The sequence below is a fragment of the Triticum urartu genome, chromosome 1, assembly GCF_003073215.2.
Source record: "Triticum urartu cultivar G1812 chromosome 1, Tu2.1, whole genome shotgun sequence".
Classification (NCBI taxonomy): Eukaryota; Viridiplantae; Streptophyta; class Magnoliopsida; order Poales; family Poaceae; genus Triticum; species Triticum urartu.
The window spans coordinates 576,806,360-576,814,245 of NC_053022.1; positions in this window are offsets into that span (position 1 = coordinate 576,806,360).

Consider the following 7,886-nt stretch of genomic DNA (forward strand, 5'->3'; position numbering starts at 1 on the left):
ATGGCCCAAAACAATACCTTCGTTAACCATAAAGTGTCACTTCTCCCAATTCAAGACAACATTTGTTTGCTCGCGTCTTTGAAAAACTTGATCAACATTGCTTAAACAATCATCAAAAGACTTCCCATAAACAGAAAAGTCATCCATGAAAACCTCAACAATCTTTTCACAAAAGTTAGAGAATATAGCAGTCATACATCTTTTAAAGGTAGCAGGGGCATTGCATAAAACAAAAGCCGTATGTCTATAAGGATAAGTTCCAAAAGGACAAGCAAAAGTGGTCTTTTCTTGATCAGGTTGAGAAATAGGTATTTGTGAAAAACTAGAATATCCATCAAAGAAGCAAAAATGTGTGTGCTTAGATAATCTTTCTAGCATTTGATCAATAAAAGGCAGAGGGTAATGATCTTTTCTAGTTGCTTTGTTTAATTTTCTAAAATCAATTACCATTCTATAGCCTGTAATAATTCTTTGCGGAATAAGTTCATTCTTGTCATTAGGAACAACAGTAATACCTCCTTTCTTAGGGACACAATGAACAGAACTTAACCATCTACTATCAGCTATAGGATAGATTATACCTGCTTCCAGAAGTTTTAATATTTCCGTTCTTACCACTTCTTTCATCTTCGCATTTAACCGACGTTGGTGATCAACAACAGGTTTAGCATCAGGTTCCATATTAATCTTGTGCTGACATAGAGTGGGACTAATGCCCTTAAGATCATCAAGAGTATATCCAATAGCAGCTCGGTGCTTCCTTAGAACTTTTAATAATCTTTCTTCTTCATGTTCTGAAATGTTAGCACTAATAATAATAGGATATATCTTTTTCTCATCAAGATAAGCATATTTCAAAGTGTCTGGCAATTGTTTTAATTGAAACACATGATCACCTTTATTTGGAGGAGGACCTCCTAGAGTTTCAATAGGCAAATTGTGCTTTAGCAGAGGTTGTTTTTCGAACAAGATTCTATCTATTTCATTTCTTTCATGCATATGCAAGTCATTTTCATGGTCTAGCAAATATTGTTCTAAAGGACCAGTAGGAGGTACAACAATAGAAGTAAGACCAATAATTTATCTTTACTAGGCAATTCTTATGATACTTTCTACTAAACTTGGAAAAATTAAACTCATGAGACTCATCACCAAAACTAACACCGACAGTTTGTTTCTCACAATCTATTTTAGTATTAACGGTGTTCAAGAAAGGTCTACCAAAGATAATGGGACAAAAGTCATCTTGTGGGGAACCAAGAACAAGAAAATCAGTAGGGTATCTTATTTTCCCACATAAGACTTCAACATCTCTAACAATCCCAAGTGGTGTGATGGTGTCTCTATTAGCAAGTTTAATAGTAACATCTATGTCTTCTATTTCATCGGGTGCTATGCCATTCATAATTCCTTGATATAAAGTAAAAGAAATAGCACTCACGCTAGTACCTATGTCGCATAAACCATGATAACAGTGATCTCCCATTTTAACTGAGACAATGGGCATGCCGACAACAGGTCTATGTTTATCTTTTCCATCGGGTTTGGCAATCCTAGCAGCTTCACCAACGAAGTAAATAACATGCCCATCAATATTATTGACCAGGAGATCCTTAACCATAGCAACACTAGGTTCTACATTGATTGTTCAGCTGGTTTAGGTGTTCTAATATAACTTCTATTGACCAAAGTTGAAACTTTAGCATGTTCCTTCATCCTAACAAGGAAAGGTGGTTTTTCAACATACGTAGTAGGAACAGCTGGATCAACATTATAAATAATAGTTTCATCTTTAGCTATTACCGGTTCTTTAATTTCTTCTTTAATAGGTGGCTGATATTTAAACCACTTCTCCTTAGGGAGACCAACATGAGTAGCAAAAGATTCACAAAAGGAGGCTACTATCTCAGTGTTACACAATCAAACTTAAGCTTAATATCCGACTCTTTATCTTCATCGAGTTCCCAATCTTCAGAGTTGCGTTTAATTCTTTCCAAAAGATCCCACCGGAATTCAATAGTCTTCTTCATAAAGGAACAAATACAAGAAGTATTGAGCATGGATCGATCATTATGAGAAAGACGAGCATAAAAATTCGGAATAATTATTTCTCTTGAGAGCTCATGGTTGGGGCATGAATATAACATTGACTTAAGCCTCCCCCAAGCTAGAGCGATACTTTCTCCTTCATGAGGCCAAAAATTATATATATATATATATATATATATATATAATTCCGATCACGATGAACTAGATGCATAGGATATTTTTTGGTGAAACTCCAGTTTCAATCGATTCTAATTCCACGATCCAATATCATCGCATAGCCTATACCATGCCAATGCTTTTCCCTTCAAAGATAAAGGGAAAACCTTCTTCTTAGTTTCAACTCTGGGTAAACCTGCAAGGTTAAACAATCCAGAAATTTCATCCACGTATATCAAGTGCATATCAGGATGTTTAATTCCATCTCCTGCATAAGGATTAGCTAGCAGTTGTTCTATCATACCCGAAGGAATTTCTTATTCAATATTTTCAGTAGGTGCAGTGGGTTGAGGGGAAACTAATTGTGGTTCCGATCGAGGTGAAGATAACCCGAACAAACCCCTCAAAGGATTGTTCTCCATAGTAACAAGTGACAATAAATTTCAGCACGTAGTAATAATTTTTCCTTACCAAGAGCGCTTCACTCCCCGACAACGGCGCCAGAAAAGAGCCTTGATGACCCACAAGTATACAGGATCAATCATAGTCCTTTCAATAAGTAAGAGTGTCGAACCCAACGAGGAGCAGAAGGAAATGACAAGTGGTTTTCAGCAAGGTAATGTCTGCAAGCGCTGAAATTGTATGTAACAGAATAGTTTGATAGCAAGGTCAAATTTGTAACAAGCAAGTAACGGTAATAGTTACAAAAGTGCAGCAAGGTAGCCCAATGCTTTTGAGGCAACGGACAGGCCAAAATGGTCTCTTATGATAAGCAAAGAGTTCTTGAGGTTACACGGGAATTTCATCTAGTCACTTTCATCAGGTTGGTTCGGTTCGTGTTCGCTACTTTGATAATTTGATATGTGGCTGGACTGGTGCTTAGGTGCTATTCTTACTTGAAAAAACCTCCTACTTATGATTAACCCCCTCGTAAGCATCCATAACTACGAGAAAAGTATTAAGAATAAGTTCTAACCATAGCATTAAACTTTTGGATCCAATCGGTCCCTTACAGAATAGCGCATAAACTAGGGTTTAAGCTTCTGTCACTCTCGCAACCCATAATCTAATTACTACTCCACAATGCATTCCCTTAGGCCCGTGAAGTGTCATGTAGTCGACGTCCACATGACACCACTAAGGGAATCACAACATACATACTATCAAAATATCGAACACATATCAAGTTCAAATGATTACTTGCAACACGATTTCTCCCGTGACCTCAAGAACAAAAGTAACTACTCACAAATGATAATCATGCTCAAGATCAGAGGGGTATTAAATAGCATAATGGATCTGAACATATAATCTTCCACCAAATAAACCATTTAGTAATCAACTACAAGATGTAATCAACACTACTAGTTACCCACAAGTACCAATCTATAGTTCCGATACAAAGATTGAACACAAGAGATGAACTAGGGTTTGAGACGAGATGGTGCTGCTGAAGATGTTGATGGAGATTGCCCTCCCCAAGATGGGAGAGTTGTTGGTGACGATGATGACGATGGTTTCCCCCTCCGGGAGGGAAGTTCCCCTGGCGGAATCGCTCCGCCGGAGGGCAAAAGTGCTCCTGCCCAAGTTCCGCCTCGAGAAGGCGGCGTTTCGTCCCGAAAGTCCTCTCCTTATTTTTTCTAGGTCCAAGTGACTTATATACCTTAAGATGGGCACCGGAGGTGGGCTAGGCTGAGCACAACCTACCAGGGCGCGCCTGGGGGGCTGGTGCGCCCTGGTGTCTTGTGCTCACCAGGTGGCCCGTCTCTGGTAGTTATTTGCTCCAGTATTTCTTATTTATTCCATAAAAATTCCTCGTGAAGTTTCAGCTCATTTGGAGTTGTGCAGAATAGGTAGCCTGTCGTAGCTTTTTCTGGTCCAGATTTCTAGTTGCCGGAATTCTCCCTCTTTGTGTGAATCTTGCATATTATGAGAGAAAAGGCATTAGAATTACTCCAAAAAGCATTATTATGCATAAAAAACATTATAAATAACAGTAGGTAAACATGATGCAAAATGGACGTATCAGTCCCCGATGCCAACACCTCTTATAAATCCCAAAAACCCCAGAACAAAACCTAGATCGCGAGTTCCGCCGCCTCAAGCCTCTGTAGCCACAAAAAACCAATCGGGAGCCCGTTTCAGCACCCTGTCGGAGGGGGAAACCATCACCAATGGCTATCTTCATCATCCCGGCGGTCTCCATGATGAGGAAGGAGTAGTTCACCCTCGGGGCTAAGGGTATGTACCAGTAGCTATGTGTTTGATCTCTCTCTCATGTTCTTGATTTGGCACTATCTTGATGTACCGCGAGCTTTGTTACTATAGTTGAATCATATGGTGTTTCTCCCCCTCTACCTTCTTGTAATGGATTGAGTTTTCCCTTTGAAGTTATCTTATCGGATTGAGTCCTTAAGGATTTGAGAACACTTGATATATGTCTTGCATGTGCTTATCTGTGGTGACAATGGGATATTCATGTGATCTACTTGATGTATGTTTTGGTGATCAACTTGATGGGGAACGTAGTAATTTCAAAAAATTTCCTACGCACACGCAAGATCATGGTGATGCATAGCAACGAGAGGGGAGAGTGTGATCTACGTACCCTTGTAGATCGACAACGGAAGCGTTTGGTTGATGTAGTCGTACGTCTCCACGGCCCGACCGATCAAGCACCGAAACTACGGCACCTCCGAGTTCTAGCACACGTTCAGCTCGATGACGATCCCCGGACTCCGATCCAGCAAAGTGTCGGGGAAGAGTTCCGTCAGCACGACGGCGTGGTGATGATCTTGATGTACTACCGTCGCAGGGCTTCGCCTAAGCACCGCTACAATATTATCGAGGATTATGGTGGAAGGGGGCACCGCACACGGTTAAGAATATGATCACGTGGATCAACTTGTGTCTCTAGGGGTGCCCCTACCTCCGTATATAAAGGTTCAAGAGGGGGAGGCCGGCCGGCCATCATACGGCGCGCCAGGAGGAGTCCTACTCCCTCCGGGAGTAGGACTCCCCCCCAATCCTAGTTCGAATAGGATTCACGAGGTGGGAACAGAGAGAGAGAGAAGGAGGGGGGCGCCGGCCCCCTCTCTCCTTGTCCTATTCGGACTAGGGGGGAGGGGCGCGCGGCCCAGCCCTGGCCGCCTCTCCTCTTCTTCCACTAAGGCCCATTAAGGCCCATGTACCTCCCGGGGGGTTCCGGTAACCTCCCGGTTTTCCGATAAAATCCTGATTTCACCCGGAACACTTCCGATATCCAAATATAGGCTTCCAATATATCAATCTTTATGTCTCGACCATTTCGAGACTCCTCGTCATGTCCGTGATCACATCCGGGACTCCGAACAAACTTCGGTACATCAAAATGCAGAAACTCATAATATAACTGTCATCGTAACCTTAAGCGTGCGGACCCTATGGATTCGAGAACAATGTAGACATGACCAAGACACGTCTCTGGTCAATAACCAATAGCGGAACCTGGATGCTCATATTGGTTCCTACATATTCTACGAAGATCTTTTATCGGTCAGACCGCATAACAACATACGTTGTTCCCTTTGTCATCGGTATGTTACTTGCCCGAGATTCGATCCTCGATATCCCATACCTAGTTCAACCTCGTTACCGGCAAGTCTCTTTACTCGTTCTGTAATGCATCATCCCGCAACTAACTCATTAGTTGCAATGCTTGCAAGGCTTAAGTGATGTGCATTACCGAGAGGGCCCAGAGATACCTCTCCGACAATCGGAGTGACAAATCCTAATCTCGAAATACGCCAACCCAACATGTACCTTTGGAGACACCTGTAGAGCTCCTTTATAATCACCCAGTTACGTTGTGACGTTTGGTAGCACACAAAGTATTCCTCCGGCAAATGGGGGTTACATAATCTCATAGTCATAGGAACATGTATAAGTCATGAAGAAAGCAATAGCAACATACTAAACGATCGGGTGCTAAGCTAATGGAATGGTTCATGTCAATCAGATCATTCAACTAATGATGTGCTCCCGTTAATCAAATGACAACTCTTTGTCCATGGTTAGGAAACATAACCATCTTTGATTAATGAGCTAGTCAAGTAGAGGCATACTAGTGACACTCTGTTTGTCTATGTATTCACACATGTATTATGTTTCCGGTTAATACAATTCTAGCATGAATAATAAACTTTATCATGATATAAGGAAATAAATAATAACTTTATTATTGCCTCTAGGGCATATTTCCTTCAGTCTCCCACTTGCACTAGAGTCAATAATCTAGATTTATACAGTAATAATTCTAACACCCATGGAGCCTTGGTGCTGATCATGTTTTGCTCGTGGAAGAGGCTTAGTCAACGGGTCTGCTACATTCAGATCCGTATGTATCTTGCAAATCTCTATGTCTCCCACCTGGACTAGATCCCGGATGGAATTGAAGTGTCTCTTGATGTGTTTGGTTCTCTTGTGAAATCTGGATTCCTTCACCAAGGCAATTGCACCAGTATTGTCACAAAAGATTTTCATTGGACCCGATGCACTAGGTATGACACCTAGATCGGATATGAACTCCTTCATCCAGACTCCTTCGTTTGCTACTTCCGAAGCAGCTATGTACTCCAGTTCACATGTAGATCCCGCCACGATGCTTTTTTTAGAACTGCACCAACTGACAGCTCCACCATTTAATGTAAACATGTATCCGGTTTGCGATTTAGAATCATCCGGATCAGTGTCAAAGCTTGCATCAACGTAACCGTTTACGATGAGCTCTTTGTCACCTCCATATACGAGAAACATATCCTTAGTCCTTTTCAGGTACTTCAGGATGTTCTTGACCACCGTCTAGTGATCCACTCCTGGATTACTTTGGTACCTCCCTGCTAGACTTATAGCAAGGCACACATCAGGTCTGGTACACAGCATTGCATACATGATAGAGCCTATGGCTGAAGCATAGGGAACATCTTTCATTTTCTCTCTATCTTCTGTAGTGGTCGGGCATTGAGTTTGACTCAACTTTACACCTTGTAACACAGGCAAGAACCCTTTCTTTTCTTGATCCATTTTGAACTTCTTCAAAATCTTGTCAAGGTATGTGCTTTGTGAAAGTCCAATTAAGCGTCTTGATCTATCTCTATAGATCTTTATGCCTAATATGTAAGCAGCTTCACCGAGGTCTTTCATTGAAAAACTCTTATTCAAGTATCCCTTTATGCTATCTAGAAATTCTATATCATTTCCAATCAGTAATATGTCATCCACATATAATATCAGAAATGCTACAGAGCTCCCACTCACTTTCTTGTAAATACAGGCTTCTCCGAAAGTCTGTATAAAACCAAATGCTTTGATCACACTATCAAAGCGTTTATTCCAACTCCGAGAGGCTTGCACCAGTCCATAAATGGATCGCTGGAGCTTGCACACTTTGTTAGCTCCCTTTGGATCGACAAAACCTTCCGGTTGCATCATATACAACTCTTCTTCCAGAAATCCATCCAGGAATGCAGTTTTGACATCCATCTGCCAAATTTCATAATCATAAAATGCGGAAATTGCTAACATGATTCGGACAGACTTAAGCATCGCTACGGGTGAGAAGGTCTCATCGTAGTCAACCCCTTGAACTTGTCGAAAACCTTTTGCGACAAGTCGAGCTTTGTAGACAGTAATATTACCGTCAG